Source organism: Chelonia mydas, chromosome 11, assembly GCF_015237465.2.
Source record: "Chelonia mydas isolate rCheMyd1 chromosome 11, rCheMyd1.pri.v2, whole genome shotgun sequence".
NCBI lineage: Eukaryota > Metazoa > Chordata > Testudines > Cheloniidae > Chelonia > Chelonia mydas.
In genome coordinates, this window is record NC_051251.2 from 6,688,825 (window position 1) to 6,713,825 (window position 25,001).

At 42.9% G+C, this 25,001-nt stretch overlaps 1 protein-coding gene and 1 long non-coding RNA gene across 3 annotated transcripts in view; one reads left to right on the forward strand and one right to left on the reverse strand.

The window, feature by feature from the left end:
• Nucleotides 1–25,001, reverse strand: part of CNTNAP5 (contactin associated protein family member 5) — a 424,927-nt gene that overhangs the window by 238,269 nt on the left and 161,657 nt on the right. The window lies entirely within an intron of this gene.
• On the forward strand, nucleotides 9,789–23,484 carry LOC122462346. Its single transcript, XR_006284837.1, has 3 exons — nucleotides 9,789–9,943; nucleotides 10,091–10,096; nucleotides 23,474–23,484. It is a non-coding gene; the product is annotated as an uncharacterized LOC122462346 (long non-coding RNA).

Consider the following 25,001-nt stretch of genomic DNA (forward strand, 5'->3'; position numbering starts at 1 on the left):
CCATTACTCACATTTTACAGCTGAGAAACAGAGACACCCCGACACAAACTAATAAAATACAGATAATGCATGTATATGTTATGATTACTTCATGTCCTAGGAGTTTACTGACCAGCAAAGCTGGTTGAAAAAACCTTTTACCCCCATAAAAAAATATGAAAAAAAATATATTTTGATTTTTTGTGGGAAATTTCAAACTAAAACATTTCATTTAAATTTGCAATGAAAATTTCATTTAAATTTGTTTTTTGAAAACTGAACATGCAATTCAAAATGGAAAATTTGCCTTTCATTTCAAAGTTTCCCACCAAAAAACATAATTTTTCATGCAGTGAAAAAGATACCTTTTATGACAAAGCCCATCTTTTGGGCAGGAAAATGTTTCACTCAAAACAATTTCAACCAGATATAGTAGGGAGATGGGACACCCTGCACGCAGCAGTGTTTAAAATCCAGATACACATTTTGAAGTTTGAGCCCAGCTGCACTACAATCCTTTGTAGCCGACTTTCAAGAATAAATAGGCCAGGAAGAAATTCAGGCTGGAAATCAGAAGAAGGTTTCTAATCATCAGAGGAGTGAGATTCTGGGACAGCCTCCCAGTAAGAGTTTCAGGGACAAGAAACCTAATAGACTTTAAGATGGAGTTTGATAAGTTTACGAAAAGGATTGTATGACTGTCAGGAACAGGTACGTGGGCAGCCTGACCTAATGGTTAGAGGCAGGAACCAGGCATCAGAGCCAAGGGTCAGAGCCAGAGTTAGAAGCCGGACAAGGGAGCAGGACACGAATATGGCTGGGAACAAAGCAGGCACAGGAGAGATTGCAGCTGCAGGCATAAAAGTGTTGAGCAACTGGCAATCTGCCGCTGCCGCTGAGCTTAAAGGCAGACCTGCTGGCTCCTTTCAGCCAATCGGGTGAGCTGGCCAATCAGGCGATTCTGCGGCAGCCCAGCTGGGCTCATTAACGGGCTAGCCCCAGGCTCAGCAGAGGGAATGACAGCTCCTGGTTCCTGACAATGGCATGGTTTCCTGTGACAGGAAGGGACTGGACGCAAGGACCCAGGAGCTCCATTCCAGTCCTGTGTTTCTTTCCAAATCTTATCAACCTTATTCATTACTTGTATCACCTTGGAATGGACAGGACACACTTCTACATATAGCGGCTCCCCTCAGTGACAGACCACTCAGACCAATTTCCCTTAAAATGTCAGGATTTTGCCAGAACTTCTGCTATATCCACGGTGAGCATTAAACAGCCTGATGTAGAAATAACTGAGCAGAAGAGAAGAGGCTATATTCATTTTTTTTTAAAGAGCTGCTACAAAAATCTTACTGTTTGACTCGTTCTTAAGGCTTTATTATGCACCCCAAACTTCCTGCAAACCGTGAAACCGACTCCTCTATTGCATGTCTCTCTAGATTATTTATCTTGCTGCCACAGCTTAGACAGAATGAAATTTGTTTAACTGTATCTCAACCGTGAAGATCATTTATTTATTCTCCAAAACCTGTGTGCTTCACAACAGTAATAAGAGAGAGAAAAAAAAGAGACAACTCATTCTGAGTGGCTCTCACAGATTTACTGTTCAGGCAACATCATGCTCCTTGTTCTTGGTGCATGTTCAAAATGTTGTTTACAGGCCCAAATCTGGGCAGATGGGGACAAATAGCCAGGAAATGCTATTTCTCAGCTAGTGGCTTTGATTCACTCCCCTGGAAGAAGCTAGAGGGAACCATGAAAGTCCACTTGGAAGGCAGAGTGGCACTGTAAGAGCCATCTGCAACTCCTACTTCTCTAATAAGGGCCCTGGAGCTGACCTAAAGCAGGGAGGGCCAGCGCACGTGGCAGACTTTCAGCTCTGGAGTAGTCTCCAGAGGAACCCTGAGTGTAAATTACATCTGCTTCCCCATGGCCAACCTCCAGAGAACATTGACCACAGTATTGCTGCCTTCCCTCCCCAGGCCCAGCTTGTCCATCCCTCCATTTCTTCTCTCACAAGCTGGTCCACTCCTACTTTCTGCATGAAAACCACTCTGCTGGGCTTGGATACAACTGCTCAACTTCACATTCTTCTAAGCTCCCACCCCCAACACCGGGTCTAAGTAGTGATGGATTACTGTTCCTAGCTCTGCATTACTCAGGTGTACTCTCAGGTGCACACTCTGTGTCTGCACCCCTTCTTAAGCCATGGGACCCCACTCCCCAGCTACCTAGTCCCTGGAACCAGTGCTGCAGCTACCCCCAAGCCCCATGTTGCTTATACCATTCCCTCCCAGAGTCAGTCTGGATGTTGGAGTGCAAATTTCCTAACGCCCTTCAGGTACAACATGGCAGTAAATCAAAGCACCAGGTTTAGCAAAGGAATTTCTTAACCACAAACAATTTTGCTTTCAAAAAAGCATTACAGTTACAGATTTTAAGAATACAACAAATGTGTTAACATCATTCCTCTCAGTCTGACCTCAACACCCACCCTTGGGTTTGGTCCAAAGTCCTTAGTCCAGGGCAGCCCCTCCAGACTTCCGGCAGTGGAACTGTCCCCCTGCACAGAGGAATTTCCAGGTAACCTCCACCCTCCATTGATTTTTGGGTAAAGAGTTGTTCAAAGTCAGAGGCCCTGCTGGTAGCAAACCCATTATTCCACTAGGGTAGAGCCATTTAACATTGATGGCCTTTGAGTGCTATGTCCTCGCTTCCTGATGTAGACTCTCCAAGAGGCGTCAAGCTTCTACAAGTCTACAAATGGACAATGCTCAAAGCCACACTGAGGTTTACATTCAAATTGGAAGATACAACATGGCATTCACAAAACAAAATGGGATTCATAATCTGACATACACATATCTCCCGATCTATCATAACTCCCCCTTCCCCACGGACTCAGAAACCCTTAAGTTTCCTTCATACTCTTCAGAATCTCACTCTTGCAGGAAGGAGAGTGGCTCTAAAAGGTTGGTAGTGGAACACGTGCCTACTTATCTAGCTAGGTGGTTATAGTGCACTCATAACCTTAGCACCTAGGTAATGGATAGCCCTTTATGAGCAAGATTCCTGTCTCTTCCACACTTCCCCCATTCTGTTTAGTTGACCCTTGCCAAAAGGTACATTCAAATACAATTGGGTCCTGATCCTGATTGAGGCCTTTGGGTGTAATATCAAAACAAAACAGCAATAATGCCAAAAAAGTTATAGGCCTCACCCCGCTTCCCTTCCTCACTCCTGGGGATAGTCTCCTGATAGTCAGCTTCAGTTCTCCTTTCATCGGTTTCTCCTTATGTCTCCCAGTGGTAACCCATATTAATCTTGGCTTTATTCTCTGCTTGGTATGCAGCCATGGGTTACTTTAATATGAATGAGAGCTATCTGTAGCCACTAAGAAGAAACTAGACCCCACACATTTTAAACAGACATATGCTTATTTCATTTCTCCTTAGTCCCTTTCAGATACTTAAGAAAAACAGAATTTATTTGGAAGACTGTGCACATTCTAGTACTACATAGGAAAAGCAATAAGGCCAGTTTAAGAGCAATAAGTCCGTACTTTGCCCAAAGCCACCTAAACCATAGCAAAAGTCAATCACAACTTCTTCCAACTTGTTGAGACATTGCATAGGGCAAATGTCAAGCCAACTTTTAGGGACAGGTTTCAGAGTAACAGCCGTGTTAGTCTGTATTCACAAAAAGAAAAGGAGTACTTGTGGCACCTTAGAGACTAACCAATTTATTTGAGCATAAGCTTTCGTGAGCTACAGCTCACTTCATCGGATGCATACTGTGGAAACAGCAGAAGACATTATATACACAGAGACCATGAAACAATGAAAAATGTTTCATGGTCTCTGTGTATATGATGTCTTCTGCAGTTTCCACAGTATGCATCCGATGAAGTGAGCTGTAGCTCACGAAAGCTTATGCTCAAATAAATTGGTTAGTCTCTAAAGTGCCACAAGTACTCCTTTTCTTTTAACTTTTAGGGAGTAAGCCATAAATGTGGATCAAAGATCCACAATTCATGTTTCCTTCCATTCAGGTTTGCAACTAGAAGCATCTGGAATTTTAAACTGGACATGAAGACAAAGAAGAGAAAGAGACATATGCTGAAAAAAAAAAAAGAAACATACATTAGGTACAGCCCCTTGATCAAACAAACCGGATCCATATTACCTCTAGCAAGGACTATCATTTCCCATGTATAACAGCTTTGAGCATCAGTTTGATGTTGCAATTTCACAATGCCCCTAAAACTCTATCTCCTAGTGGGCAATTCTTGGCTGTTAAATCAATATGTTGTGCTCTTTTTATATAGTAGTCTTAGAACTTCAAAGATTGCACTTGACTTTCTGCAGGGAAAGTGTGTTTTCAACGGGATGCTCTTTTATATTAGAATTCCATTCAGCTAATCTAAAAGCAAACTTTAAAGTGCACCTAAAACTTCAAAATGTACCCTCCATTAAGGGTACCTTTCAAATCTCTCCACTGCATGCAATCAACCAGCTCACATAATTCCAGGTGGCTTTTCAAGACTCATTCATTCTTCCTCGTTTTTCATAAAATAATGTATTCGCTTTATGAAGGGTTTCCCATAACTTACTTCCAAGCAATGGACTTGATTCTGCATTCCTCATATATCTAAAACTCCTGTCGACATCCCCAGCAGTTGGGGAATTTCAGGACTGGAGGAGCAGGCTTGTTTACTAATTAATCTCCACTCCACTCAAATGAAATAATTATCATTTATCCCCACGCAAGCAAGACAGAAACAGATTCAAATGTGAAGTAACTTGTCCAAGGATATACGGCAAGTTAGTGGCAGAGTCAGAATTGGAATTCATGAGTTCCTTGCTCTCAGTCTTCTACTTTAATCATTCTACCTGATCTTTTCCTCGTGCGTTATATCAACTTGCATTCCCATAGCTTCCATCTAGTCATCATAGACCAAAAAAAAATAACACCTCCTCCCTGGAATAGTTTCTGTAAGGAAATGGCTCTCCAGTCCTGCACAAGAAGGCAGAACAGGGCTGCAGCATGAGACTACCTTTTACAGACAAACTTTAAGTATATTACTTCTCAAACACCCACCTGATAGGACAACTGGGTTACTGCAACAGAATGAAGTGAGGTATAAACAAGCTCAGGTTACATTACTTTGACATCCACAATATCTTAAATCACAACAATTTGCCATTAGAATGATTTGATACCTCTATAACTCTCACCCAAGCCAATTAAATCAAAATAGCCTATTTTTAATAGTAAAACTGACAGATGTGTTCACAGCGATGCACAGTGAACTCCGTACAGCAGTTCAGCTTTCCACAAGAGGTAGAAGCTCCAATGGAAGACGCATTTAAAACAAGATTGGACAAATCACTACAAACTGGTACTATGGAGAGCAATTCTACAACATAAGGAACATGGACTAGATGAGATAAGTGGTGCTTTCCATCAATGATTTCTGTGAGAAGTATGATATGTGGCTTCAATGCTCAAACAGAACATCACTAAAAGTTAATATGCAGACACAGCACCAGAAACACACATCTCTTTTTATCTGCCTACTCCCAGCAAAGACAAGGTGGATGAGGAAATATTTTTTAGTGGGCCAACTCCTGTTGGTGAGAGAGACAAGCTTTCGAGCCACACAGAGCTCTTCCACAAAATAAAAATTTATGGTGGATTTCCCCCCGCCCCACATCTGTTTAATAAATAAGAACATAACATAAGAACGGCCATACTGGGTCAGACCAAAGGGCCAGCTAGCCCAGTATCCTGTCTTCTGACAGTGGCTAATGCCAGGTGCCCCAGAGGGAATGAACAGAACAGGTAATCAACAAGTGATCCATCCCCTGTCACCCATTCCCAGCTTCTGGCAAACAGAGGTTAGGGACACCATCCCTGCCCATCCTGGCTAATAGCCATTGATGGACCTATCCTCCATGAACTTATCTAGTTCCTTTTTGGAACCCTGTTATAGTCTTGGCCTTCACAACATCTTCTGGCAAAGAGGTTCACAGGTTATGTGAAGAAATGGAATATGCTCCCCAAATATTTAATCAACAAACCCTAGCGATACTCGGCATTCCCTGTAGGGTTACTTTCAGCACAAAGAAATAGGCTTGATCCTGAGAAATGCTCGTAGCTTCCACTGAAGCCTACAGGTGCTACTGGTTAGACAGCTGGCTTGCTGTGCCCACTAATTTCCATACTGATCAGCAGTGGGGTCTCACTGTTTCTTTTGCTCTGTCTCTTTGGACTTGTAAATTAATGCAGATTAAGGTAGGGAGTGAATTTAAAGTGGAATACCTATTCCCGATTAGCTTCTTGTGTGGATGCTCTTAATCTGGAATACAAGTGCCTTATTTGGCATTCAGAGCCTCCACTGACCTGGAGTTTGAAGTAAAGCACTAGGAACTGAAAGTGGAAAGTAATGACTTTGAACACAGGAAAATATACACTGCATGGCCCTTGATCCAAAGCCCAGTGAAATTAATTGGAGTCTTTCCATGGGCTTTGGATCAAGGCTAATATCAGTAAAAGTATCCAAGTGATGATGTCCACTATTCTCACCTTCTGTAGCACCTTGCTGCTCAAGCAGTAGTGGTACTCAAGGGACAAGGTACTACTCCAGGTGAGCAAAGTATCAGCCTGTCCCACTGTGAACTGCATGTTCACATTAGTGAGCCATTACCCAAGAATTCCCATAAACTTTGGAACTATCACGTTACTCTGACTGTTAGCCTATGTAACCATCCTTCTATTCAAATACCCTTCTATGATTTGTTGAATTACCCTTGTATGTCTTGATCTATTTAGACGATAAGATCTGCAGAAAAGGGACAATGTCTTGTCTACCTCTATGCTGCTCAGCCAGAAAACATTTAAGCACATGTATATTTTTACTTATGTGAGTAACCCCACTCAAATCAATGGGACTACTCAATATGAGTTATGTTGTATGTTCAGTGCTTGCTGGACTAGGGCTTCCTTTTGTACAGAACAGAATTTAATGTGGCCTGGAACCTGATCGAGATCTAAAAATATCAACTTACTTCCACCCATGCTCACAAGAGGAGGAAAAACAGGAAATTGCAAAAATATTCAGCCATCTTTTGATGCTAACCCCCATACTTTTCTGTTCCACAAAAAAGTCAGAATCTCCCCTTCTCAACTTCTGCAATGCAGTTATATGTTGTCGATAGAAAAATGTGTCCATCATAATCAATTTCAGTTAAATCCAACTCTATTATAATCTCATATATTTTACAACCGAAGGAGTACAAACTATTAAATCCAAGAGTTTCTACATGTTGGCAACATGGCACAGTGCAAGTCAATTGATACAGTGAAAATGTGGCCATTTACAATACTCTACGCCACTGTATTTTGGAGTCCACTGAAATCCTACTTATTTAACTGGAAGGCATTTTAATTCATCCTTGAAGCATGGTCTTTCCATGGCCTGAAGCGGATATTATGTGCACCATAATATCATTTTGTGAACACCTAAGAACAAGGGAATAAAGACTTGTTCAACATGCACCTATGTATTTGTACTTCTTATTAATTCAGTGCAGGCAGAGCCCTGCTTCAATTACAATCATTAACTTTTTCTCTAACATTTGTGGTTACAGTAGCATGTAATCTAGGAAATGGTATTACAGCTAAGCACCTCCTAACCAGAGAAAATACCTTGCATAAGTCAGATTATAATGACACTCTTGGTTTCTCTTTTAATGAAAGTAGTGACAATACTGGTTAAAATTGTTCCTGGATACTCTGGTGATAGGCACATTGGAAATGCACAGGTAGGTATATTAGCTAGATAGCAAACAATAGAAAATTGACACTCAGGCTAGACTGAATTCAGTGAAAGGATGCACAGAAACTAGACAGCTAATAAGCACTTGTCATAATGCCTTACCCTCAATTTCCTTTTACATGATGTATGAGAAAAATCAGACTCATTCATTGTGTTCACATGGCATTGTTAGACATCTATACTGACCGCCAATATGAATGGAAGGATGTGCTCAGGGCTAATATGCGGAAGGTAGGTTTGAATTTTGTTGCTACCTATACCACACGCTTCATGTATGCGACTTTAGCCAAGGCATTAGCAGCCATATTTTCAATACTTGCCTCCTGATTATGAGTGCTTCAGATTTTAGGAGCCCAACTTGAGACACGCTGGGGACTGCAAGTGCTCAGCACCTCTGAAAAAATCAGGCCATAAGTGACTTGCCCTGGTCACACAAAATAAGCCAGTGGTGGATGCAGGAATAAAAGTCAGGTCTCCAGACTCCTGTAGGGATGCTAGACCACACCGTCTCCCACAAATGACGTCACAACATCTATTGACTCTGTACTACCACTCCGAGTAGTATAGTATCCAGACATGGAGGTACCCATAGCAATGGCACCTCAGGTGTCTGGCTGGCACCTATATGGGATCTATTTCTCACTCTGACACAATGACTCAGCCTCAGCTTACCCAACTGTAAGAGGAGGGGTGGTCCAAGGTAAGACACATGCACTATGCCTTTCAGATAGAATGTGGCAAACCTATGTGCCTGGCTATTCTGGCTGCTCTAGCCATTCAATCACACACCCTTTCCAAACCCAAAAACAGAACCCAGGAATCCTGATCTTCAACATTTTACTGCTGTTGTATGGCCGCTGGCAAAGTGTGTCATGTCTCCCCCTAGGGGCTGGTTCACATGAAGTTATTGTGAATGTTTCTTGGGTCTCTAATCTCTACAGTCCACAGAGAAGAGAAGAGAAAAGAAGAGAAGAGTTTAGTCCAAGCAATAGACATTTGCACTGTATATCTGAAAGTCCGGAGCTCACATCCTGTTAACAACTCATGTGGGAGATACTTATGGGTTCATCTGATGGGATTTGCTTCTTCTCACCCAGTATTTTTCTTATTTAAAAATTAAATTTATTAAATTCACACAATGAAAAAGCCTATTCCACAACACTTTTTCTATATCATTGACATTATCATTTGCCATTTAGGATGCAATGTGCAACAAGACACAGGTGTTCCATATTTTGGTCATTGGTCAAATTTTTAAAGCTGGCATCACACATTGGCAAGGTGGAGGGTGGAAAGGTACGAGCACTAGGCTTGGATTCAGGAGACCTGGGATCATACCCCAGGAGAGCAACAAATTTCTTTTAAGACCTTGGGCAAATCACTTAGGGCTGGATGCACTAAGGAAGTTAGGTGATGTTTTACGGGGAGACTTTGGCAAACCAGTAAAATGCCTGAAACCACTATGGCTTATTGCTAAAAGCAGTCAAGTCAGCAGGATGTAAATTAGCCAAGTCAGCAGGCTTAGCTTAACCAAGGCAGGAGAGGAAGGGGGTTTTTGGGTGCCACAGAGAGGGCAGCTTGACCCCGCGTCCTTCCTGATAAGAATTGTGTTGAAGTTGCTGATACATGCATCTTAGAAGAGCAGGATGTGCCCCAGGAATGTCTATTGGGGTCTCAAGGCTGCAAACTCTGGAAAAACCCACACCTGGTTAATCGATAATCAGAAGGAGCCTCTTGCTTGCCCATTGGAACTGCTTGCTTAACAAGTTTTCTTTAAGGGACATGTCATTCTATTACTAATGTATAAATAAGGGGGAAAGTTTGAGGTAGGGGGATTCTTCAGGACTGGACACTCTCTCTGTGGATGCATCTTGTGTTTCACAGCGGCAGACAAGCTGCCGCTGTGCCACTCGAGAGCCACACTCAGCTTTGGTAATTATCAAGGGTTGGGGGTGTTTTACTAACCTCTTGCGAACATGTGTATAAGTGCTTGAGACTAAGTAAAGTTTAGCTTTAAGTGAAAGCACTCTTGTGTTGTCCTGTTTTGTGCCAGCCATCTATCAGTCAGATGGCCATGTCTCCCCTGATATATTTCCTGACACCACTGTGCACAGAGAGAAAGTTACCAAGAGCTTTGGGTTGAAAGAACCCCGGGTAACAATGTGACAATGAATGGGGCAAGATAGGTGCCTTGGGCAGTGATATATAAAAGCCAGTGGGCTAGGCACAGAGCCACCTAAGCTTGCCAACAGGAGATGCTGACAATAGGAGCGTGTGCTAAGCCCCACAGCTCTCTCCTAAGTCCAGGCAGCAGGGAGGTGCCTATTCCTGCTAAGGAATCACAGCTGGGAACTTCACTTTGGAGATAGGAACCCATGCTGTTTTTGCAAGAAGCCAGGGGAGAGGGAAACAGGACTGCCCTCATAACTTTTAGCTGAGTGGTCAGGGTACTCACCTGTGATGTACACTTTCTCTCTCACTCTCACGACTCTGTAAGAGAGAATGGGCACACAAGCATGAGCATGGCTCTGTAGCCTGCTGGTTAGAGCACTCATCTGGGAGATGGAAGACCCAGGATCCGATCCCCCTGCTCCACAGTGCTACAGTGCTACAGCTCCAACAGAATAGACTGAGGTTCAGCAAAACACATAAGCACATTGCGGGAGTTCAGCCCCTCTCAGCTGGCCTCAAATCCCTTGGGCGTAGACCAGCTGTTCTAGCTCACCTCCAGCTATCCTCAAAGCTCTGTGTCTTATTCCTCCCAAGTCTGGTAGCAGGACCCAAGGGATTCTGGTCCTCTTCCAGCTCACAGAGCATAAGGGAAGGGTTACCTGCTTCAGATCTCTGTTTCCTCAACCCAGTCTGCAGGGGCCGCTGAGCCTGCTTTTGGGCACCTTTGTGTCAGTCCATTGCCAATGAAGAGTAGCCTCCAGCCTTTCAGGAAGCCACGGTCACCCCAATCTGATGGGCTGCAGCCTCTAATCCCATCTGTTGCCGATCAAACCATTAGCAGCAGCTACTCTGTCTCTTAGCCCCTGAGTGGCTGTGGCAGAGTGGGGTTTATACATCCCCCTCGCACATGTGCTTAATTTACAGCAGGACTCTAAATGCTGTTCTGAATAGGAACAGGCTTACATGCATGGTTAAAGATGAGGCAAACTGGTGGGACTGTACAATGGGAAACTTGCCCTGTCACTTGCTGCAATGCAATGGAGAGGTTCACTCCAAATTCCTGACCATAAATTTGAGACAGCCCAAAGGAAAGAATGCCCCCAAGTATCCATCCCAAGTTTTGTGTGTGCCAAGTGCATGATAAGGCAGGACATTGAGAGCTTAAGGGTTGGATGAACCTCATAAAGTGCAGATACATGATTCTCAGGGTCTATGTACCTAACAATGAAGTCTCACTGCACTGATATAAGAAGGTCCCAGTGGCTGGAAACACAACGCTTGATAAGGGCAGGATCTGAGCCCACACCACTCACCTATTCAATTCCTATTCTGTGAGTAAAGTGGGGACCTGAGACTCCAGAGCTCCTCCCAGCCAGGAAAAGTTTTTTGTTTTGTTTTTTTAAAGAAAGATCCAAACCCTATTTCCTCCTGTCTCCCCTTGGAAAGTCTTCTCCTAGTGTCTTCTAATGTCTGCTTCTTTCAAAAAAATACTACAGACTTTATTCAAGCCTATCATTAATATATTTTGAATTCGCATCGAGTCCTTCAGCTTCTAGTCTTTCCATTTCCTTCTCTTGAGAAAGCTACTATTTTGACAACTGCAATAACAGCATTCATCGCTGCTATGAATAATAGCTACGCAGTTGATCCCCTCTTCCCCCTGCATTCTCTTAAACGTACTGGACTGAAACCTCATGTGTTAATTTAGTGTTGGAGCAAAGATATTAGCTCAATGGCAATATAAACCCACTGATTACAGGTCTTTAAAACAGAAATGCTGACACAGGTTAAAGTGATACACTGAAGAGGACTTCACTGTCATCCAGAGCCCATTTGCAGAACATTATTATTCTCCTTCCTAACCACTCCATGCACTCAATTGAAGGGAGAATTGCCAGCAATTAGCATGCTAAATTCTTAGTCACTGAAAAGGCCCTAACTCCCCGTTCCCATGCACCCTAATTATGAAAGTACACTCTCCAGAGAGGATAAAAGAAATCATCTCTGGGGAGCCCCCTCTCTGCAGAGGGCTATTCTCCAGAGAGGATAAGGACATGCATGCAGAAATGAGATGGCTGGTTCAGTAGCTCACCCAACTGGCTGATGAGGGAGAGAATGCAGAGCTGGATGAAGCCCAGCGACTATTTTGGGGCAACAGTTGAGGTTTTGTGTTGCATGGGAACAAAAACAAAACTTCTTTTGAAAACAGAATTGTGTCACGCTGTTTTTGGATTGAATCCTGAGCTTCTCGGTTCAGGCAGGTTTTTGAGTCCAAGACTCTCTGGTCACTCTGAGGAGAGAGAGAGAGACCCTCACACTCAATAGCCTGGAGAATAGGGTAGTGGCCTGGGAGACCCAGGTTCAAAGCCCAGCTCCACTTGATTCAGAGCAGCCAAAGTTATAGAGAGAGCATCAGGCAGAGCAGGGTCTCGCACGTCCCATACTTTTTTGAACCAAGTTTTTGAGGCTGTAAAGTCGAGCTGCAAATTCCATAGATTTCTTTTTGAGGCTAGAAGAGATCATCACAACCCTAAAAAAAATCTTCGAAAGGGGGTGCGGCCTCCCTTTGGAAATCTCAGAAATAGTCTGCAGACCCCCAGGGGACCACAGATCACAGATTGAAAACCACTGCTCTCGTGTGGTCTCCTGCATTCCACAGGCCAGAGACTTTCCTCCAGTGACTCCTGCCCCTATTCAAATTGTGGTTAAACTAGAGCATACCTTTTAGAAAGAAATTGCATGACAGCAAGCATTTTCCTACAATTCCTGTTACCTCATACAACCATGGCAACATCCTGTGCCATTTCAGAACTTCCACTTCACCCCCAGTCAGAATCTTGGAAATACTGAAGAACAGAAAAACAAAAAATTAATGGAAAAGTGATTTTTTTCCCCCAAGTTGCAAGGGGAAGGAGCTTCAAACAGATTTTAGCGGCAGTTAATGGAAACTGTGCTGTTAAAATTGTGTTCAGTGAATTTGCAATGTACTCTAATGTGCCTGTATTTGTCAAGGAGATGGATCCACCTTTCCAACATGTACTGTATCTAAAAATCCTTTAAAAAAAAAGAGAAAAAAGCTACCTGTGATCAACAGGAAGTCTCCTAGAGAGAAAAGGTAGATTGCATAATGATGAGAAATGGTCTAATTTGCTCATCAGCAGACACATACATTTGCCCTGATCCTATATAAAATTTCTACAAGGGCAAACACCTTCTGCTTGAAGTCAAAGGAGCAGAAATCTGCCCCATGGAGCTCATTTCAGGATTGGGGCTACAGTTCACACCAAACACCTACCAGGAAATCTTTGGCACTTTTATACAATAGAGGAAAAGCCAGTTGGAAAACATAAAATCTGGATGCAATTTTTGCAGTTCCCACCCTCCCCATCCTCCTTTAAAAAAGAAAAAAACCCACCATTTTTCTGAACAGCTCCAGTTAAAGAGTGAAATTCTTCCCAGTGCAGAGGAGTCTCACAAGGACCTGTGTAGTATTTAAATCCTAGTTTAAGGGCTTCACTGCAGCTTAGGTAATGGGTTAGTGTCTTACTATGTATTATCTGTGCTCTGTTAGTGCCTCCACCATATCAGGACCCAGCTATGCTAGACAGCGAACAAAAGCATAGTCAGGGAAAGTCCCTTTCCCAAACAACTTGCAATCCTTCTAGCTCTCTATTCAGGGGTAAACTTCACAATGACCGTGTCTCAATAGTCATCCAATATAGAAATCAAAGGATGCACACATATGTAACAGGGGAGGGAGACTCTGAGGCAATGTTATGTATAACTGTATTACGCGCCTCTTCTTCATGCATTTCAGTTTAACTCTTTCCTGTAGCACAGGCCCGACTGCTGTCTTTTCAGGACATTTCAGAAGGTATTACATAAAGTTCAACCTCAGGGCTATTGTAGGTAAACCCCTAATAAATAGGTGTTAATAGTTCCCAGTCTATTGCTAAGAGACTGTCTCATACATTTAAACATTTAATACACATGCAATACATTGTAAAAAGTAAATGGTATATGACTGTGTAATTAAGGACGGTGTCATAATGCATACACACAAGCGGGCTGAATTAAGGCTGCCATTCCTAACAATTGAATGACTGACATTGCAACCTTAATAATGTTCTTTTAAGATAGTTGTGTATGTGTAATATTTAAATATGAGGTCCCAGCATAACCCGTACACTTCTATACTTTAACACACACCAGTAAACCTATTCCCCCATGATCTCCTTTCAGAGATGATTTCTTGGTCCTGATAGCAGGAGCGTAATATGGCATGTGGGTCACTCCCGAGCTTGGGAGGAATGGCAGCACCTCAGTTCTTTTCCAAGCGCTTCAGAACACTGTCAGCAAACAAAAAATCTGGGGATCTCCACAGCTAGCAGCATTCCAGTTCTTGGGTTAAGAGCAGACCAGTCCTCATTTGCTGGTGAAACAGAAAAGTGTAGCCTATAGCCAAAGTGGTGCAGGTGTTGCGATCAGCATATCAAATATCCATTCCTTGGTTCTCTCTAAGGGTCTCACTCTACAGAGCACTATCTTTTCCCAGTAAGACCAGCTAAGTGAGTTCATGTATAAACCCTTATCTCTCTCACCTCTCTGCCCCTGATCTCTCATTAATACCAGTTGAAAGCAGTTAGCTAATAGTGAAATTTAAGTTCCATAGGCCCTGTACATAAATGTTCCCTCCCTCCTCACCAGTTCTAGGTCCACAAAACACCCTGTGATGGATCAAACACTCTTCTAATGGAGGGCTTCCCTAGTAAGTCAAACTGGAATAGCACTCACATGTATCCAAACCGGTATAGGGATCGGGACCCAGCCCCCACAGCAGACACCTCTCTTGTTCCTGCATCAATCAGCCACTGAATCAAAACGCCTTCATTTATAAGCTTTCCCCTCCTCAGCTCTGATTGGCTCAACTCTCAAATGGGGAATATCGCAATGATCAATGTCGACCCCATTTATACCAATAGATTGAACTGTACATTTATGTTAGTGTGACACTCTTGTCTTGTATGTTATGTTGTTGTATCTGATCACAGTGATGTAGTAGGAAATTAAGTCCTGCCTCTGGTGCTGGAGTTGTTACTTGCAGTGTTCCAGGAAATCTCTGTTATTTCTATAAGCAAATGATATGACATGTGTGGGACCTGCAAGACTCCTTGGCCATGACCAAACTTCCCTATAAAGCTTCAGAAAGAGCTACTGATTGCGTCTAGTAACTGCCACCCCCCAGACCTGGATGTTTCTGGGCCATTCTAGCTGTGTTGCCCCACCCTGCTCTCTGCACATGTGCAGAGGCACAGAGTATTTCAACAAAAATCCCTGTCTCCTCCTCACTGTTTCTCTCCTGCAGTACGAGGAGATGGGTTACGCATACATATCAAGAGAGACAAAAAACAATGCCTATAAATTACCTCAGCTCAGCATCTCATCACATCTTCCTTACAAACCAGTATTTTTCCACCTACCTCGCCTTGATGTCCCTGGGCAAATAGCAAAGATTTCTCATTTAATTTTAATGACATTAAAAGTAGGCCCTGTCCTTGAGACGCTACCTAATTTTTCTTTATGAAAGCCACTATGAATTCTATGTATGAAGCCTCTGACAATCTAATAATGTTGTTAAAATAATCTAAAAATATAAATTAAAAAAGTATCTCTCAGAGGAATCATTAGAGAACTCATGAGGCCTGCTTCTTTTCTTTACCAATTTTGAGGACTCATTATATATATAAAAAGCATTAAGGACAACTATGTCTCTGTGTCTATAATATGAAGGTACTGTCCTAAGGTACGAGGCAGCACAGTATGGGGAGGAGGTGACCAGCCCTCTGTGGAGAAAGAAGTGGTTCCGGACTATTTAGAAAAGCTGGATGAACACAAGTCCATGGGGCCGGATGCACTGCATCTGAGAGTGCTAAAGGAGCTGGTGGATGTGATTGCAGAGCCATTAGCCATTTATCTTTGAAAACTCATGGCGATCAGGGGAGGTCCCGGATGACTGGAAAAAGGCTAATGTAGTGCCCATCTTTAAAAAAGGGAAGGAGAAGGATCCGGGGAACTACAGGCCAGTCAGCATCACCTAAGTCCCTGGAAAAATTATGGAGCAAGTCCTCAAGGAATCCATTTTGAAGCACTTTGAGGAGAGGAAAGTGATCAGGAACAGTGAGCATGGATTCACCAAGGGCAAGTCATGCCTGACTAACCTAATTGCCTTCTATGATGAAATAACTGGCTCTGTGGATGAGGGGAAAGCAGTGGACGTGTTATTCCCTGACTTTAGCAAAGCTTTTGATATGGTCTCCCACAGTATTCTTGCCAACAAGTTAAAGAAGTATGGGCAGGATGAATGGACGATAAGGTGGATAGAAGGCTGACTAGATCATCGGATAGTGATCAATGACTCCATGTCTAGTTGGCAGCTGATATCAAGTGGTCCTGGGGACAGTTTTGTTCAATATCGTTGTTCAATATCTTCATTAATGATCTGGAGGATGGTGTGGACTGCACCCTCAGCAAGTTTGCAGATGACACTAAACTGGGAAGAGTGGTAGATACACTGAAGGGTAGGGATAGGATACAGAGGGACCTAGACAAATTAGAGGATTGGGCCAAAAGAAATCTCATGAGGTTCAACAAGGACAAGGGCAGAGTCCTGCACTTAGGACAGAAGAATCCAATGCACCGCTACAGACTAGGGACTGAATGGCTAGGCAGCAGTTCTGCAGAAAAGGACCTAGGGGTTACAGTGGACGAGAAGCTGGATATAAGTCAACAGTGTGCCCTTGTTGCCAAGAAGGCTAACGGCATTTTGGGCTGTATAAGTAGGGGCACTGCCAGCAGATCGAGGGACGTGATCATTCCCCTCTATTCGGCATTGGTGAGGCCTCATCTGGAGTACTATGTCCAGTTTTGGGCCCCACACTACAAGACGGATGTGGAAAAATTGGAAAGAGTCCAGCAGAGGGCAACAAAAATGATTAGGGGGCTGAGGGAACATGAGTTATGAGGAGAGGCTGAGGGAACTGGGATTATTTAGTCTGCAGAAGAGAAGAATGAGGGGGGATTTGATAGCTGCTTTCAACTACCTGAAAGGGGGTTCCAAAGAGGATGGATCTAGACTGTTCTCAGCGGTAGCAGATGACAGAACAAGGACTAATGGTCTCATGTTGCAGTGGGGGAGGTTTAGGTTGGATATTAGGAAAAACTTTTTCATTAGGAGAGTGGTGAAGCAATGGAATGGGTTATCTAGGGAGGTGGTGGAATCTCCTTCCTTAGAGGTTTTTAAGATCAGGCTTGACAAAGCCCTGGCTGGGTTGATTTAATTGGGGATTGCTCCTGCTTTGAGCAGGGGGGTGGACTAGATGACCTCCTGAGATCCCTTCCAACCCTGATATTCTAGGATTCTATGATAATGGATCCTCACCTTTTGTTCCAGGAAGTAAAGATAAAAGTTATTATAGCCAAGGCTAATAGCGCTGTTTTTAAGATTGCCTGACACTTCCCATTATAAGGCCATGTATTCAGTTGCTTATTACTTTGCCAAACTTTAATTGTTTAGGCTGAAATTTTTCATGCATGGTGTCTGCCATGGGATCATAGAATTCAAGACTGTAGCATAATGCATACACACATGGGGGCTGAATAAAAACATTAATGATATAGAGAAAATGAATAGCAAAGCATTATTTACTCCTTCACATAATGCAAGCACTAGGGGTCAACCCAATGAAATTAATAGACAGCAGATTTAAAACAAATAAAAGGAAGTTCTTCTTCACACAATCCACAGTCATCTGTGGAACTCACTGCCAGGGGACGTTGTTAAAGCCAATAGTATAACTGGGTTCAAAAAAAAGAATTAAATAAGTTAATAAGTTAAATTGCAGCAAGGGCGGTTTAGGTTGGACATTAGGAAAAACTTCCTAACTGTCAGGGTGATTAAGCACTGGAATAAATTACATAGGAAGGTTGTGGAATCTCCATCACGGTGGATTTTTAAGAGCAGTTTGGACAAACACCTGTCAGGGATGGTGTAGATAATACTTAGTCCTGCCTTGAGTGCAGGGGACTGGACTAGATGATCTTTTGAGGTCCCTTCAAGTTCTATGAAAGATAGGTCCATCACTGGCTATTGACAAAGATAGTCAAGCACGCAACCACATATTCTGGGTGTCCCTAAACCTCCAACTGTGAGAAACTGGGATTGGATGACAGGGGATGGATCACTCAAAATTGCCCTGTTCTGTTCATTCTCTTTGAAGCATCTGACACAGGCCTTTTGTCAGAAGATAGGATCCAGGGCTGGATGGATGATTGGTCTGACCCAGTATGGCCATTTTCATATTCTGATTAATTAAGGTTCCACAGGCAACCTTAATTCTGGCATTTCCTATCTTTTGAGTGCTTGATTTTGCAATCTTAATAATTATTCTTTTAATGTAGTTTTTTTGTGTTCTTATTACTCGAATTGTTAGAGGTCGCAATGCCCATTACATGAGTAAGTACTAACTTGCTTTTTTACTTGGTGAATTCAGTCCTCATGAATACCAGTAGTTAATATCTCTAGACATGGGGCATGCTTCAATGCCCTTTGAAATTAATCTTTCTATTGAGCTTTGAAGCAGCTGAAAGCCAAAGCCCATGGTACAGGCAGGCTCTAGGCTAGTTTTCCTCACACTGTTGTGTCATTGTACTTTTGTCATGACATGGGATACCCCTTTCTAGTCCACTCCCAAGGCTTTCTTTTGAGCTGTGGCTGACAACTGGGTGAAACTGTGTAGTCATCAGAATGCACAAGGGCATGGAACACAGGCATTAAAGAGAGAAAAGACTTGTTAAGTTATCCCTTTGCAGGACTGTTTGCTGCAGATTGGAGCATCCCTTCAGCACTTTGCTCATTCTAGTATTAATTGATCCTGTGCGATTGTAGAACTCCCCTTGGGAAAATAAAGTTCAGATACCTTTATTCAAAACTTCAGTCAAATTATTTGAACAGCTGAAGTCTGCCTAGTGCAATTAGAAAATTCAGAAGAACAGGGGGACAGGGGGCGTGAATTATTTGAGTTACCATCACAATCTCAGGGACAGCTCCAAAAAAGATGGAAGTAGCAGAATTGCTTTGAGTTGTATTACCTGACTAGAGATCAGGGGGCTTATTAATGGTAAGAGAATCTGTTGCAGCAGGTGACTTCTTTTGATATTATCATCTACTCTAGGACTGGCCTATGGAAATATATGATATTGCTGGATGCGTGTGTTCTATAATTACTTCCCTAGCAACAAAGCTGTTACCAGGAGATTATACTACTGTGCTACTTACCAGTGATACACAACAACACAGTGATAGTAACAAAGGCCAACAGTCTTATGATAGTTTTCATGCATATTGGCTGTCCTTAAACAGAACTCTTGGGGAAAAAATTAGAAATGTGTAGCCATTTTTTTCATGTGATTATTTTATCCAGAACATTAAACTGCAATCTTATTTCTACTGCCCACGAGAGAAAACAAATCATCCTATTTACATAAAGCACCAATGAGTCAGAGTTGGTTTCTGAAACAAAACAAAGTTTTGTATTATGTTAATGTTGCATCTCATTGTCATACATTATATGCAAGATTTTACCACTTGCTTTTTACACACACACGCGCGCGCACACACACACACACACACACGTCTTGCAACAAGGAGAGGGCATGTTTAGAATTACTGGTCATGACCACTAATGGAGCTTCTCGTGGCTGGAATTCCTAATGGAGCTTAACTGTGCAAACATGTGTGTACATCTAAGTCCCTGTTACATCTCTTTCAATGAAACCACAAGAAATACTGAAATAGCCTTGATATGCCTGATTAATATGCATATAGAGGTGGAATACCATCTGGTAAGTAGAAAGGTCTAGTAGGAATTAGAGTTCCTTCTTGGGGTTCTGTTCCCCAAGATCTGCCACTGGTTTGCTATGAGACTTTAGATAAGACACTGAACTTCATTCTGCCTCAGTTTAACCTATTTTAAACTAGAACAAGTTTCCTCCCTGTAGGAACTAATTCCTAATTCCTCCAGAAGGAACTATGATTTTGGACCACCCAATGTTTGGCAGTGCCTGTGTAACCCACACACCTTCTGGGTGTGGTGTCCTGTCCCATCTAGCGGCACCGAGACCACGTAGAGAGAGAGAGAGATAAAATGAGTCTGCTCTACAGCCTTAGCTAATAGTCAGTTGGCTTTTAGCTCATGTGGTAGAGGCTTATGCATTTAGCTCCAGAGGTCCCAGATTTGACCCCACCCACCGACAACCGGGATCTGTCAGTGTTACAAATGGGGGCTCGTCCAGGATTTCAACTGGGAAGTCTCTGAAGCTTGGGATGGGCTTCCTCAGCTAGGGGAAGTATGTAACCCACACACCTTCTAGATGTGGTGTTCTGTCCTATCTAGTGGCACCAAGACCACTTAGAGAGAGAGAGAGAAAATGAGTCTGCTTAACAGCCAGTTGGCTTTTAGCTCATGCATTTAGCTCCAGAGGTCCCAGGTTCGATTCCGCCTGCCGACAACCAGGGTCTGTCAGTGTTACACCTACAAGGCAAAGCTGAGCCCTAAATAACTAATGTTACAAATCTATTTAAACTAAACTATTTATATTCCTGCAAAGATTCAGATGTCTATAATATAGGCAGAATATCAGCACGTCTGGTAGCAGAATGGTAGGACTATTAGACACCGAATAGAACTCTGCCCAAAGTCAAGAGATAGCGTGGAGCTGAGGCAGCTGAATTCCTCGGCTCTACCTTTGATAACAGCTATCATTTGCCAGATAGGGCTAATATCTTAATTAATGAATGCTATTTGGAGATGGGAAAAAGGAAAGACCTGAGCAGGGGGAAACTCCTCTACTAATGATGGGCGAGACTGACTCTTTGTAGAAGATCTGTCATGTTTTCAACCTGGAAAGACAAGTATTTAATAGCCACTGTCAGTACTAACCCTTGGCAGTTATTCTGGTCAAGTTCTCTCCAGAAAGATTATATACTATATTTTGAACTGGGTACTGAAAGGGCAAAGCCATCCCTTGATCCCAGACATCATTAGACATTCCTGAGTGCCAGCAGGCCAGCCAGATCAGGAAAACTAAAAATAATGTTAGGGTTAATGCACATGTTACTTCTGGGGATGCCTGCTACCTTCAGGCAGATGAACCGTCCCCTCTTGGACAACTTGATAGGAATGTGTTATAAATCTCGATCTGCATGAATCCGGGCTAAAATTCAAGCCGCCTTTGTGAAGTCATACTGAGGTAATCATTATACTGAAAAATGTTAACTTGAAAGTCAATCATTTGCCAGCAGCGATTCGGGAACATTCAAGGTCATGATTTTGCCCAGGAGAAGGGAAAATGTAGTCACAAGATAAAAGAAAATGACAGATCAGGAAAGGTGGTGGGGGAAGGACCTGTTCTAATCGTACAGCTGGAAGTATCTATTTTTTCAGGTGGGGAGTAAAGAATCATATAGAATTCTGGATTCACAATTGACTAATCAATCCGAGGGGCACTGGCAGGTCATTCAGGATCCCCCCAAATTAGGTTTTGTAGGGGAAAACAGATGTAATACTTTTTTTCATTTTTAAAATAAATTAAAAAGACGTGCTTTTCAATTTAAAAATTTTGATTTAGCCTTTAGGATTTACAACCCAAACCTAAACTGCACTGAGCAGGTATATAACCCTCTTTCCTCCCCCCCAACCCCAGAAAATGCAAACAACCAGCTTGTCTCTAGACTCAAGATGAGTGAATGCAAAATCCATAATAAGCAAACAGCATGAAAAGTGAAAAGTAAAGCAGATTCTTTAAATATTCTATTAATTGAAGGAGTCCTTACACAAGTAATGTGTTAGACACACACAGCTACACACACACACTTTACCTACACACACAAACATTCACAAACAAATATTTTTGAAGACCACATGCTGAAAAGGAAGTAAGTGTTTAAGAGATCATACAATTAAGAACCACTGTCTAAATACGGTTTCAGAGTAACAGCCGTGTTAGTCTGTATTTGCAAAAAGAAAAGGAGTACTTGTGGCACCTTAGAGACTAACCAATTTATTTGAGCATAAGCTTTCATGAGCTACAGCTCACTTCATCTAAATACACAGGGCTAAATTCAGTTCTGGGAAGCGTGAGTAATCTACTCGTAATATTTTGCACCTGTAAAATGCTTTTCGCTCATGGATCCAAAAGCAATTGGGAAAGCTGTGTACGTACCATTATTATATAAGCTCCTTTATTGGATGGGAAAACTGAGTAAAGAAAGGTTAAGTGACAGGTCAAAATCCAAACAGCGAGAGAATGAATGGCAGAACCAGGAGCAAAACCCATGTCTCCTCATGTGCAGTTCCCAAGTTTTAGCCATGACCATTTCCTACTCTATATGATGTTCTGAGTGTGTGTTGTTCCTGTCCATTTTGCTACTGATCAAGGCAGCTTAAAACCGGAGAAATGACTGTCAACAACGTATAGTACTAACAAATGTGAAAATCACTGGGGACCAGAATGGTGTCACCTGGTTGATCAGGCAATTGTAACTTTGAGAAAGCTATTTCATGGCAAACCTAGCTTGTGTTTGGACCAAACCCCATCCTGTAACACAATAATGGCACTATACAACATGAACTTCTAAATTTTATTTCAAGTAAAGTATAGAAGATCAACCACCATCCAAAACGTTCTTAGAAAACTCCAGGGCCTGAATCCAATGTCCACTGAAATCACAGGGAGTCTTTCCACTTACTTCAGTGGGCACTGAATCAAGCCCTAAGATCTAATAATAATTTTAAAAAATCAATAAGAATCTTATGTGCAACTTTTATTTCTAGTATCGCTAGCTAAGGTAACTCTTTGTCAATCCCTGCAGTTGAAAGGCAATCAAAAAAACCTCACTCAAATGGCCAATTCCTCTGAAAGCACATCAGCACAAGAGTATGGCGGCTTTTGGAATACAAATCCAGATGTATTTATTAAGTCTAGCATTCAGATAAGATTTCCGATTTGGTTTTATTCCTGGAAATTCGGGTTATGTACTGTGTCTTGCAGTTTTGGTAGGAATTCCCATGCTGCTCATGGTAGATGGCATTTGATTATTTTTGTGTGTTAATATGTAGTATCTCAATGTCAAGGAATCAGGTGCTATAAAAGTTAATACAATAAACAAACAAGCTGTCACAGAAATTGCACCCAGCAACACTTTAACACACAACAGAACTAAGTAACAGGAGAGATACATTAGGAGGAATGGGCGAGGAAGGAAAGATTTGAAATGAGGGAGAAAGAACCAAGAAACGTGCTCCTGGTGAATGTGCGCCCCATGAATGGAGTCTGCAGTTGTGCAAGGGAATTCCATGGGGCATACTAGGGGTGGAAGGCTCCTTGGTCCCAGGTGAGGGTTGAGGCAGGCTGACACAGCAGCGTGTGGGGAAGCTTGCCCTTCTGAACATAAAACACTGTGGGGCCTGTTTCCTTTTCCTCGTCGTCTCACATGTCTAGTCAGAGTTCTTCTAGACAGACAGTGTCCACAGACTCCTGGGACTCCTTTGAGGAGTGGTGGACATTGTCCAGCATTCTCTGCCCGGTACCTCATCTGGAACTCTGATTTTAAACCTTTCACCCACAATCCAGTCTGGGTTGTTGGTTTTTTTTTTTCCATTTGTGGTTGCCAGAATTCAGCTGTGCCCTGGGCTTTGTGGTTCCTCCCCCACAGTTCTGGGGGTGGGCCTTCTACCCCAGTACCTGCACTAGGTACATAACACACAGGACTCCATAAATGACATCTGGGGTTCTCTGCTCAGTCTCTCCCACCAGCACTCATCTGCTGAACTTCTGACCCCACTCCCATCCACTTCCAATCTGACCACCATCTTCCATTCACCCTAGTTCTATCCTTTGCCCCGCCCCTCTCATCGGGGTAGCCAATCAGTGTGATTCTTCTGCCCCCCCCCAACTGTCTCCCCCATCCCCAACAATCCTACTCCATATCCTCCTCCGCTCTGCATCTACCTAAGGCCCAAGCAGACTCTGACACATAGTTTTCATCGCTCACTGAAAGGAAATATCCTGTAGGGGCTGAATAGCCAAAGTATCAGGAGACTCTGCTTCACAGGCATCAGAAATACGCACCACAGCTACAGGTGAAACTGGACGGTAACAGACCTACCCCACCCACACAGAAGGTGAGGGGCTTTTATAGTTGGTCAGGTATTCTGCACAGCTCCACCATACACACCTCATAGTACAACAATGGCCTAGGGATTGGGAGTTGAGGCATATCCTTGAGCAATGGGTAGTGTGCGTGAGCTGCAGCAGCCCGGAGTAACCTCGAGATACATGGTGATCAGATACCCCTCTGTGAGTCGTAGCTGATACCTTGTTTTCTCCAGGAAAGGAGAAAGTTACTGTCGGCCTAAAGCAGCAGTAAATTATTCTCTGCCTCACTCTGCTATCTGAGCCATGCAAGCTGGCAAGCACAGGGCTTGGGGTCAAGGCTCCACCCATTCCCGCCTACTCCTGGGAAAGGGTAAGACGTTGAGTAGCCACCTTTACTCCTACACAGCCAGACCCAAAGTCCTGGTAGTCTATGTCAGGGAAACGGGCATCGGAGGGGCGGGGAGAGAGATTTCCTATACCCTTGTGTGGGCTCAAGCCCAAGTCATGATCTCGATCTTAGAATTTACCATACCATTAGAACCTTCCAAAGAGGAGTTGTAGTACTTCAAAAATGTACTGTGTCTTATATTTATAAGAACTCACAGGAGGTAGCTGGGAAAATGCCATTGTCCTGCACCCAGCCCAGGTGAGCCCTGCCAGCATGGGATATACAATCCCCTTCAGGAAGGACACGTAGGAATTTTGCAAAGGAACTTTGAAGGATTGTATTACACCGTTTGCCACTTACATGAGACTTTTCATCAAAGGAATCATTCATGCCACTTGGTAGATT